Genomic DNA, 12,872 nt, shown 5'->3' with positions numbered 1-12,872 from the left:
AGCAGAACGAAGAAAAACAGGAACAGGGGTGGTGTGAGGGATTCCCCGCTGCTTTCACACATGGGTAGATTTGGGTTGAGGGGAGCCTGCACACTAGTAGATCTTAAAAAAAAAAAAATCCCTAGAGACGGAATTAGAGTAGGGGGAAAGCCGCAGCACCCAGAGTCAGCGAAACAACCACAGTTGAGAGAACATTTGCGGGGGAACATGCACCAAGGATTCTCTGGGGTTGGCTTGATTTACACACTCAGAGAGGAGACCTCCTGTGCATGAAAGCCAGGAACAGCGGGGCAGCACTGTGTCACAGGAAGCATTACTTCATGTCTATTAGGAACAAAAGGAGAGGTGGTCTAGGGTAAACAGAAATATAAATAAACAAGAGCAGAGGGAGGTTGATTTGAGGTGAACACAACCTCTGTGGATGCTTAAAACTGCGGGGCAGATGTGCGGGGGGAAATCAATGATCTCTTTTTAATTCTAAACAACTTCCCGGCACTTCGTTCCCCCCGCCACATAATAGCTTCCAGAGATCTCCACTGTCTGCACAGAAAACGTAATCCCTGTTGCATTTTAAGAGCGGGACCTGTAGTGAAGTGGATTACCACTGGGAAGAAACAGGGAGGAGTTGCTGATGTAGCACTCCTGTGACAACATCCCATCACCTAGCATTTAACCACAGCTGATTTATCTTCACAGCATAGATAACCCAAACTAAATTACAGTTTACGGGAGGAAAATTATTAGTTTGAGCCTGTCGGGACCTCTCGCTTTGAGAAAGTTGTTCTGTGCCTCCTGGTGACAAAAAGAAACTAGGGCAACAACTCTTCCTCTTCTGTTTCCATCGCCTTCTTTCCAAATCTTCCTTCCCTTTTATCCAAGCATCCCCTCTTTCAACAACCCACTTCCTCTTGCGCTCCATGATTTGAGGGCCTCCTGGCTTGTCTGTAATTACTTTATTGTATATTGGAAACAGTTACGAACGTTGCCAAGCAAATGAAAAGTTACTGCTCAATCTACGGCAAAGCGCATAAAAGAAAGGCTTGACAGTGTGCAGAAACATCTTGTTGATTTAAAAACAAAGGCATGGCACTCAGATGCGCTTTCATATTTTTACAGCAAACACAAAGCATGTTTCCTTGTCCTTTTGTTTTAATTTAACAGAGAGTTTGCTCAAAGTATTGTGTGTCCTTTTGCCGAGTCTTTGATGCATCGTGCAAACTCAGAGGGTACCCCAGAAATACATGACCTTGGCTCCAGAATCCATCCTGCCAGATGGATTGTTTGGAATTGGTTTAAATCTTTATACTGTCTTGAAAAACGAGGCCTCTGGATCCTGCTGTATCTCTTCTGTTGCTGCTCTGACATGTTCGTGTTATAGTGTGTCATCTTCCTGCAGTGCCAAGGGTTTGGTCGAAGAGCTTCAAGCGTGAACAGACCCTTAAGTGTTTCATGTAGCCTTTAATTGATTTTAATGACCTTTAAAAAATAGCTCACTCCTTGAACAACCGAAACACAGAGGCTGAAAACATTTTATGATGGCTACTATGTGAGGTCTCAAATGACTTTAAGCTTTTATCCTTTGAACATATTTTAATCATGTAAACTACATATAATTCATACACTTTAAATGTCTTCTAACGGTTTATCTAAAGCAGAGGTTTGCAAACTGTAATGGGGGGTTGAAGGAGGGGCACACGGAGACGGAGAGACATTCACAAACCTGCTCAGAAGATGCAGAAAAAGAAACACTCCTTATAACGCCAGAACTTTCGGGCTATAGTCAACCAGAGAAAATCTTGTTTGGCTCTTCAACAAATAGACTAGCCGGTGCAAATCTGCATGACTGCACTTTACCTAGTAGCGCTGTGTGTACAACCAAAGCATTTTTTCCTCCATTCATCCATTTTCATCCGCTTATCTGGGGCCGGGTCACAGGAGCAGCAGGCTGAGCAAAGTACTCCTGACGTCCCCTTCCCTAGCAATGCTTTCCAGCTCCTCCCAAGGGATCCTGAGCCATCCCCAGGCCAGGTGAAATATACTATGTAATCCCTCTAGTGTGTTCTGGGTCTGCCCCAGAGCCTCCTACCACTTGGACGTGCCTGGAACACCTCTAGGCAGCCAGGAGGCAACTAATCAGATGCCTGAACCACTTCAGCTGGCCTGTTTGGAAGCAAAGGAGCAGTGGCCAGCATATCTTTTTTTATTCTTTGCAGTGGGAGCACTGTGTATTAACACTATGCTGCAAACACCAGCAGCATTACAAGGCACTGGGCATCTATTTGGCACTGAGCGCTGCATGTTTGCCGAGAGTCAGACGTTGCGCTAGACTTTTTCGTCGCCGGTCATTTTGACCGACAGGGTCATAAAAATCCGGTCATAATCTATTTTTACTGGTCATTTTAATTTTCGTTTTTAAATGATAATAAAGATATTTAAAGACATTTAGTTTTCATTCATTCGTTTTTAATAAATCCAACAAGCAAGTTATAAAGTGTGCATTAATAAGGACATGAACGAAAAGATGAACAGACATCCACACACCCGTGCCATTAGGCTTCGCCCTGGACACACCGGACGGCACTAACGCGTCCGGTGTGTCCAGGGCGTTATGTAGTTATGCCTGTAGGCTCGGTGACACACAATTAAAATTGTAATGAAGTGATTAGGGTATTGAAAAATGTGTTCGGTTATGCACTGTTGTGTTATTTTAAATTATAAACACGGTATTTTCTCCTCACGGTCCTCAGTGCGTGCTGTTGTTATTTTATTTTGAAATTGGCCGGATTCTCTCGTCTTTTCTGTGTCCGACTTCCTGTTTGGTACGATCCGCTCGATCCAGCTTGACAGAAGCGCTCGCGGCTCCCGAACTGAAGCGCTGCCTCTACTCCGCGGGCGCTCCGCTCTGCTCAGCGGCCTGTGTGGACAGTCAGATAGGTTAACATGGGTGCTGACTGAAAACTGCCTCCGCTGCTGGGCGCTGCGCTTTGGTTCCGCATCCGGTGTGTCCAGGGCGTTATGTCAACAACGCTACATGAAGCAGATGAATGACTTTTTATCTGCAGTACCTAGTGCCAAGTGGGCAGGGGTGGTAATTGCAACCAGTCAAAATGACCGATGGCCTTCAGATTTTCCAGTCATTGTTGTAAAAAAACGGTCAATGACCGAGAATATCCGGTTAACGCGACTCTTGCCGAGAGTCAAAAAGTTTTCAACTTTTGGTACATTGCTGTTTTGGGACAAATGCCACAAAGACCAACCGTCAGCAACAATGGAGGAGAAATTAATATACGTACTCTTGTGGGTCTTTCCCCTCCCCCACATACTTCCACCTTCCCTTCATCCAGAGCGAAGGCCAGAGAAAGTACTCTCCTTCGTGCTGACATTTTTACTTTTTATGGATATTTCCTATTATAGAAGGCAAACCCAACCAAAGCTTCTCAACTGAAAAAAAGCTGGACTTCTAAAGAAAGTGCTTAGGTTCTCCAAAATGAATGTTTTCAGAAAAGCACCTTGAATTTTCAACTTGGAAAAAACAAACTTGGTAGGCATACGACCCGATGAAAGCAACACCAGTGATTTTTAAGGAATGATTCTCATTGCTCAGACAGTCGTATATCGACCTGCCAATCTACTAACTGCCTAGAGGGTGTTAACCCGACAGACCTTGTCCAATAATCTTTGGGTCTTTAAGTTCTTTTTCAGCATCAAAGTAATACAGTGATAGTTGTTGGTACACTCATGGTGTCCATAGTTCTACTGCAACAGAATCTTCACTTTTAATGGAGCATATCTGGGAAAATTCAACAAATTTAGGCTTAAAATACTAAAAACTGCTCTAAAGCATTTTTGAAAACCTGCTTTTGAAAACTTCCTTTACTTCTTACTATCATCATCATCCCCTTTGTTGCAACAGAACTGAAAAAGTACAAAGCTGGGAGTTACCATAACTCCATTTTTCTGACAGAACCAGATGGTACCTGGCTGTATCTCAGCACTATAATTCAGGGGATATTACATTATATCACAATAGCATCAACACTGCTTTAATGGTTCTCTTTTTTTGTCTCTGATATGATCATAAAGCATGACACACACTAATCACAGAGCTCTGCAGACAGAACTGCAACTATCCTTTAGCAGACCCCTCATCTTAGAGCCAAACCCAGCAGGATTTACATTTTGCACGCTGGCAGAAAACCATGCAAATCACAAATAAAAACCAACTGAAGTGGTTCACTCATCTGCTGCCGGGCCTCACTGGAGCTTCTTGGCTACAGCAGATATTTAAAGACATCCTGAGAGGGGAGGTGAAGAGGTCTGTCAACACATCTACCTGCTTCCTTTTCTCTTAGTTGCTAGGAAACCAGGCAAATTTGTCTGTGTTGAGCAACCTCGTTCTCCAACAAAGCAGCATTTAGAGCAGAACAAGAGCATAACTAATTGAACTGTATTGAGATCAATGAAGGAATGTGATGTTTGCTGGCATGAGGATATGTTATTTTTGGCTAACGCTGTGAACATGACAGGAATGTAAAGCACAGACGATTTGATTCTCTGCTGCTTTGACAGTTAAGGAATGATATCAGCTTTTCGTCCACACACCGGTGTGTAATTTGCATTGGTTCAGCTCTCCTGACAAGCAGATGATACAATATCCGGAACTCGATGACATCCATAATGATAGACTTGAAGGAACTCTTTTTGGACGAGAGATAAATGCAGGCTAACCTGTTGATCTGACTCCCTTCTGTCATGACTTTAGAGTGATGTTATCAGGAAGTTTCAAGCTATTTGTAATCCTCATACCATCTACAATTTGAGGAGTGATCCTGCTGTCCAACTTTTGTGGGTGGGTAATGGCAAAGAGGAGGACACCTTGGTTCTTCAACAGGTGATTGGCTTAAATCAGAGGGCGTGGTGGCTGTGGAGCAGCTAGGGACGACAAACTGCTTTTGTGCTCCGTAACGCCATGGCGTAGGAGTTTCTCTCTCCGACTCATCTTCCTGGAGAAAATCTAAATTTACATTAACTGTCACTCTATAGTGAATTAGAAATGGCTCACAAGACAGTTTACAGTCTCAGAATTTATTTGCACATTTCAAAAATAACAAAACCAGCCTGAAGAATGATGTGAAAAACTAACTCTAACCTGAAAAGGCTGGAGGCGGTCACTGTAGCGGCAGGTTGTGGTGGTGGTAGCAGAAGTTGCGTTGCTGGTCAAGGCAAAGAATTTCGGCACAGTTAACTGCTGCCTGCCTTTAATCGCTGACTTGTGACTATCTGACAGCATGTGTGATTTCACCGCATTGACGCCCATTGTGCAAAGTTTGAAGATCTTTTTGCACACGCTGCAAAATGCCTCTCCAGGTTTACTGTCGACGGGCTTTAAACAGGTTCTGAATAGTTCCTCATCCAACCACTTCTGCTGAAACTTGCATTTTCCCATTTTTCCGACATTTGCTAATATTCCCTCCGCTCTTTCGCCACAGCAGGAGCACGCTCACAGAACGTTACATTCCAAGCATCAGGTGTTGTGACTTCATGCACCGGCTGTAAACGATAGCCAATTAAAGGGTTCCGCCTGTCAATTATCACATTATACTTCCAATCAAAATTATTAAATGTTTATATAATCAAAATAAATTGTGAATAACAATGGGTTTTTTTTCCATCAAGTGTATTTAATTTTTTAATGCCTCTGGACATCAAATTAATGCTTTTTAATGCCATTTAAGCCCTTAATTTTCGCAAAATCTATTTAATGACTTTAAATGCTTTTAAATGACCCGCGGAAACCCTGTAAGAGGTAGAAACAAAACCCTCCATCAAATACGACCATACAAACTCGAGCCCCTACACAAATTAAGTGACACAGGATTATGCTAGCATAAAATTATCATATTAACATCACTTAACAGCACTAAAACACAAAAAAATTACTACAAGAGCAATGTTGCTCACCTCTCCCATACACTACAACAGCAAAAGGGGAGAAGTAAGGCCCTTTATAGTTGGGGTAAGGTGAACGTAGGGGTACAGAAACTGAGTATCAGACGTTCCACGTATTGACTATGGAGGCCTAAGCGTGTCAGGTAACAACAACTGAAGTTTTTTCAAAATCTTAAAGGCCAGTTAGAATAAAAGACATTCTTTAAGCTTGCTCTTATCAATATTTCTGCATAAACAAAGCACCAGATAACATGTAATGTGAAAGATGTTGCGTGTGGGTACGAGAGAATTATCACTTCCCCTCAGCGTCACAGAGCACTTCAGCATCCTTCACCTTATTGTTTTGGTTTTCCACTGGGCAACTTCACTGTTTTCGCTTGCAGCGTAGTTTCCCAGCAGCAGCAGGCAGCTGTTTTCAGCAAATATGCGTGATAAACCCACCGTACACTAACTGTGCTGTCAACACAGCGAAGCGTTTAGCAACTTACAAGCCAGACATTTCCCTTGGAAATTGGTGGACAAAAACAGAGCAGAAATACTGGACCTACATTTGCCACGTGGGCAGAAACACAACTCCAAATGGAGCTGAAGTTGCACTGTCTTTGCTCCATGTGTGAAGAAGGCGATGATTCATGCAGATTTAAGGTGATCATCAGGAATGTCATCTGTTTGGAATAAGGGAACACTTTTAGTTGTGGGTACTTTGTTAATTAGCAGCCTTAAATAAAGGTCAAACAATGCTCAAACTTTTGTAACACTTTAGCTTTATAAGGACATTAAAATTGCACCCAGGGTAAAGCATTTAATAATCAACTCGTGCCAGACACTAAATAGAAAACTACATAGACCCTGGTGGACTGACAGAGTCATGGAGAAGTGTCAAAATGATGGATCTTTTTTTTCCACCTCTTTGTTTTTGTCTCAGCTTGCCAGTAAAAGCCATTGTTTGACAAGTTTTATGAAAGAGGCCTCTCTAGAGACTCGAGTGGAAACACTTGGTTGCGATAGGATATGGAACAGAGAGTGTTATGACCACAGGCGGGTGTGCGTCTACCTCTCTCTCTCTGACAGATGCAGCTTTAGGGATCAAGTGTGAGCCGTGTTATAACTATTTATAAAACTGAAAGCCCTCAGACAAACTAGATTCACTCCTGTGGTGAAAAAACAATCAAACACAAGCTCCGTCATGTTCTACCTCGCCCTCCCGTTCTCACACACATGCACACTGTGTGTGCAAGAAAATCCACATTTATACACACGCCATTTTACAGAATTAAAACTTTATAAACCAGAGTTGATGATGCTTTCTTCATATTACTTGTTTTATTCAACCAAAAACTTTGAGTGATTCAATTTACTATAAGATAAATAAAAGAAAAGCGGCAAGTCTTTACAATTGGGAAACTGGAAGTAACAAATGTTCAGCTTTTTTGCTTGATAAGTATATTAAAAGATACACAAAAATACTAGAATTTACAAAAGAAACAAATTCTGACTAATACAGGATATGTCCATTATGAGGGTTCAAAGCCATCAGGATATGCTGCAGTTCATAGCTCTGGTTTTGGAGTTACATGTTTAGCTAAGGTCCCTGACCTCCAGGAGTGTTTAACATCTTAGCACACATTGAAGGAGCTGTGCATTAACTGGGCGAGTGCCATGTCTCTAAAGAGAGCACCTGTCAAGGGAGTCTGTGGCCCCAGACAGGACATGCATCAGAGTCAGGAAACCCCAACAATGTGGCCCCGCAGTCAGAAATGCTACGCTTCAAAGCGGACAGCAGCAGACCTTAGCGAAAGAGAAATAGATCTTGTTAATGTAGAAGCCTTGTTTTATTTCTTTTCTTTCAAATGTGCAGATTCTGAGGAGAGCCAGAGACAGGGTGGCTGCAGCTCCGCAGGTCTGCTCTGTGAGGGTATAATGAGAAACAGGCTGCGGGGAAACAAGGGCTGTGTCCAAAGTCACTCGCTCATTCACTGTTTCTTACAAGATAAGCTGCCATTGAAAGAACATTTCAGTCCTCTAATGAACATTTCTACTCATTACTCACCCGTGCCATATTGTATCATGCAGAAAACATGGCATCTAGTGAACAAAGAATCCAACGACTGAGAAAATTTAAATTTAAGTTCTAGGTGTCCACATTTAATAACAGCAAAACTATATCTAAACATCTGTTTACAAACTTTCGCCCAGCTGCTGCAGTATAATCCAAGTCTCATTTAACCAGTCGAAGGCTCAGTACTTTCCATCGGGAACTGAAAAGAAAGGGAAACGTATCTATGCTCTCTTCAAAGCCAGACTCCATTGACAAACACAGTCATTTTTACCTCACTGAATATGGGAGCTGCTGGTCTACTGCTTCCTCAGTTAGTTAGTTTGTGTAATTGTGTGACTTTGGTGTATCTAAAATAACCCTTTCAAACACCAGGGTCAGACAACACAAACTACCGATCGAAGCAGCGGTAGAGCGGCAGTTCTTGTGTTCAGGGCAGTAAAATTACGTTTTTGTCAATGGAGTTTGGCTTTGAGAAGAGAATAGATGAGTTTCATTTTCTGACTGTCTTTTTGGGAATTACTGAGCATGCGACTAGATAAATGAGACTTGGATTATTCTACACAAGTTGTGCATGAGTTCGTTAACAGATATTTTGATATAGTTCTGCTGCTGCTCTAAAACTCAAACCCCTATGACTTTTCTCAGATTTTGGATTCTTCGTTCACGAGAGGCATGAGAGAAAAGTTTTCTTCACAAATTGGACGTAACACAGGGAAAGATATTGACATTCAAAAGGCCATTTTGGGGGTGAAGTATTCCTTTAACATTTTTTTTGACCTGTTGACTGTCGTTTAGTCTATAAATGTCAGAAAATGCACAAGTTGCCAAGATAAATCTCTTCGCATTGCTTGTTTTGTTCGACCAGCAGTCCAAAATCCAAACAAATTCAACAGACCATGACATAATAAAAGCAGCAAGCATTCACATTTCAATAGCTGGAAACAATAAATGATATTTTTTACTTATTCTGGGAAATACACTTGATACAACTACTATACTAGATATGCATGGTGAATATGTAGCTGGTTAGCTTAGCTTAGCATAAAGACAGAGATAAAGGAGGAAACAGCTGGTTGAACAGACAGAGACAAAGACACAGGGACAGACAGACACAGAGACAGCCAGAGGAGACATATTCAGACACAATAAAAACCAGAAAAACAGAACCAGATGAATGGAGAAAGACAGATAATGAGAAAGAGATGCAGCCAGCTGAAGATATTTCACTAACTATTAAGATAGATCTGGTGCAGCTTGTTCCTGCAAACATTCTCTACAACTGAAAACAGCAGGAGCGGCCTTTTTTGTTGACATCATCACAGAGGCATCCCAATGCCATCCTGATGCAGAAACTCTGTGCTTGGTGGAGCTGGCACGACACGGCATGCCGGTCTGCTGTGCTCTCCATTTACGACACTACTGTATACTGTAAAGAGAACCAGATCCTCGCTGATTGTTTCAGGTATTTTGCATGGACATGAAAATGTAAATTCAAACCAGCTTTGCTTTTCCTTTCTTTCCAAACACATGGTCTTTGATTTGTTTCCATTTCGAACGTGCGGATTTCAGAAACACGGTTTATTCTGGATGTGCCAATGTAAACAGCTGCATGTATTTCAGGAACAGTATTTAGTTTGGTCTGGAAGATTAAACTACAATGTGCGTGTAGTCATAACAAAACAGATTTCTGAATGTAAAAGGCAGCTCATTAGGGATTTAGATGGACTAATCACTTTTAAAATATTCATCACCGCCACCACAAGTTTTAAATATTGAATGAAATGTTATCATTACTTCCTTAGCTCAGTAGCTCAGTCCATAGGGACTTGGGTTGGGAACCGGAGGGTCGCCTGTTTGAGTCCCTGTCCGGACCAAAATATGGAGCGTGGACTGGTGGCTGGAGAGGTGCCAGTTCACCTCCTGGGCACTGCCGAGGTGCCCTTGAGCAAGGCACCGAACCCCCCAACCGCTCGGAGCGCCTCACCAAGGGCAGCCCCCTCACTCTGACATCTCTCCACTTTGTGCATGTATAGGTCCTGTTTGTGCATGTGTGTGTGTCTTTCGGACCTGTGTGTAATTGACAAGCAAGAGTGAAAACATTGAATTTCCCCTCAGGGGGATTAATAAAGTAAATAAACTTAATGTGATATATGTCTTTTTCAGACAGCATGTTGGGGAGCAGTATTTAAAATTAAGGGGAAATCCTAAGTGATAACTCAGGCTGTACACTTCTGGTCAGGTGCTCGATTGGTTGGTCATTATGCTACTATCCAACCAAATTCTAAGTGCTCCTACATTCGCTGGTGTTTGACCGTGTGTCCATCAAAGCCTTTATTTTCCCTGCAGGAAATGGCTGTTGTTGCTCAGCACCTCTGTGATGGTTGGTTGCACCGTAGCCCTTGTTGGAGTTGCAGGATGGCTAACGTTAGCTTCTGAGCAAAAACTAGTCTCTCTTTACATCAGTAACATTATATTGATTATGACATCATCAACCCAGAAGTTAACGTCGATACTGTCCAGTTTGTCAGATTTTTCTCATTAGTCTTGTTCAGTGTTTAGTGGTGAGTTCAGGTGGGAAAGTGATAAAGTGCAATGACACAGTTCAGTTTTATTTTTCACTGAAGGCATTCCACTTGCCTGAACACAGAGTCCACTTGGCAAGTGTTGATGTTGAACCCTGTGACAGGGGAAAAAAAATGCTTTGGTGGACAGCGCTTCCAGGTAGAGTGCACTCAGTACACTGTGGCTGATTTAGATAATCTACACATAACATGCAGAGCTATTTCAGCCATCAACCAATCAAATGGTTGAACAGTGGGTTGCATTTCAGATGACCAAGGTTTTCTTTGGTTGAATACAGCCCTAGTGCTAACCTATTAGCTCTCTGACTACCCTCAAACTAAACCTCAGATGACAGGCAATCTGGCCCGATTCTAGCAGTAGCATGTAGTGTTTGGCCAGCTTTACATGGACTTTTTGGTTGCACCCATTTTTGCAACCGTACGTCACTGCTGACAATGCACTACTGTGCTAAAGATGCACACCAGAGTTCAAGTGCCTGGCTAATGGGATCTCAAACAGAACACAGCAAGCCTGCCAAGAATGACTGACACACCCTCGACTTGGTTACCTGTGGGCAGATCAATCCTGCTGTCAGTTCACATGCAGGTTACTGCTCCTTCCACTGTCTTTGCTGTTTAGGTTTAAAAAGTTAAGTTAGTGTAGAATCAGCAGCCTCTCATGACCAATGTAAAGTAAATTACTGAAATATATATGCCACTGGCTATTAGAGAGACTCACCACTTTTCACAGAAAATGAAAGGAGGGAGCAGCTCCATCCAGCTCACCATTTGTGAGCCTTAAGGCTGATTGTTTTAGTATCATTCTGGTTAGGGCCAAAACTAACAGTTGCTTTCATTACCCATTGATCTGCTGGTTATTTTATCCACTTTTCTATTAATTGTTTAGTCTACACATAGCTCAGTCACGGCTTTAAAGGTCTTGTTTTGACTGACCAATGGTCCAAAACTTAAAGATATTAAAAAAAGAGAGGAGCATAAAATCTTTACATTTAAGAAGAGGGAACCAGGAAATATTTGGCATTTTTAGCATTATAATGGCTGCTGATTAGTTTTCCGTTAATTGACTTTTTGAGTAATACATATTTTTTTGTCCCAAATGCCCCCCCAACGTTAAGGGAATTGGTACTACTGATTCATACCATGCTCTCCTCTCCACTCCCCCACTGTTCAGCTTTCACATCAGTAATGTTGTTCTGCACATTAGTACACTTGCGTCATCATCTGCGTGACATTTGTTCATATTACGGTGTAGAAAAGCGAGTCAACCACAAAATCCCAACCCAATACAAGGGACTCCACCTTTGCATTTATTCTTACTGTTGTTTATATTCTGGAGACAATGTCAAGAATGACTCTATCAAATACTTTCTTAATTTATCACCTCTGGCTGTGCAATTCAGAGGATGAGACATGAGACTGGCATGTGCTGCACACATCTGCAGATTTTGGAAGAGACGGACAGCTTTGAGAGATGCCTTTGCAACCCTTCTGGTGGGCTCTTAATTGCATTAAATAGCATTTCATATCTGTATTTTATTACAGGTGGTTTTCACACCTGATGTAGATTGATAAACTGTGCCTGGGTACAGTACCCAGTGTCCACAATGATCAAACTAATTGGACTTTGTGGTCCTGGCCCTGTTCTCTGATGTAAAAGACTCTGTAAAAGTTGATGCTCATCATGGATTAAAGGTTTTCTTGCAGAAAAAAAGAGCTCAGGAAAAAAGAACGTTTATGCAACATGAAGAAAAGAAACACTAGAATAAAGAAATACAGATGAACTGAATCATACACCGTGAATAATTGAACCAAAAAGTAAAATTACACAGTGGTTGAGTTACAAAAGTTGAAATCCATTATTTGCTTTGTTTGTTGTTTTTTACTGACTTACCCATTGTTTTAGTATTCATACAAACATCACCAATAAATTCCCTGATTGTTTTTTAAATAAAAAACATAACACATGTGCCCTCGCTATAATTAATCACAACAGACGTTCAGCTCCAGCACCCAGATTAGCCTTTTTCCAGGCCACAACAAAGACCAGCGAGCAGACAGAGACTGATGGGCCAGAGGACAGACAGGTCAGGCACTCACACTCACACACTCGCACATATGCAAAGTTGACCAGTCAGCCAAGGACAAGAGGTGGGACGGCTGGTTGGTGCCTCTGACGCCCGGGGCCCTGCACCACAGCGCTAATTAATGACAGACACTGGACTGGTGGTTTTACAGACGAAGACTGATGAAGCCAGTGAAACCAGACCAGCGGTTGGTATATA

General features: G+C 42.1%; 1 protein-coding gene across 1 annotated transcript in view; it reads right to left on the bottom strand.

The window, feature by feature from the left end:
- Nucleotides 1-12,872, bottom strand: part of LOC117270147 (uncharacterized) — a 150,973-nt gene that overhangs the window by 87,157 nt on the left and 50,944 nt on the right. The window lies entirely within an intron of this gene.

Source organism: Epinephelus lanceolatus, chromosome 19, assembly GCF_041903045.1.
Source record: "Epinephelus lanceolatus isolate andai-2023 chromosome 19, ASM4190304v1, whole genome shotgun sequence".
In the NCBI taxonomy this organism is placed as follows: Eukaryota; Metazoa; Chordata; class Actinopteri; order Perciformes; family Serranidae; genus Epinephelus; species Epinephelus lanceolatus.
The sequence above is the reverse complement of the archived record's forward strand: the minus strand, read 5'-3'. Positions and strand labels throughout refer to the sequence as shown.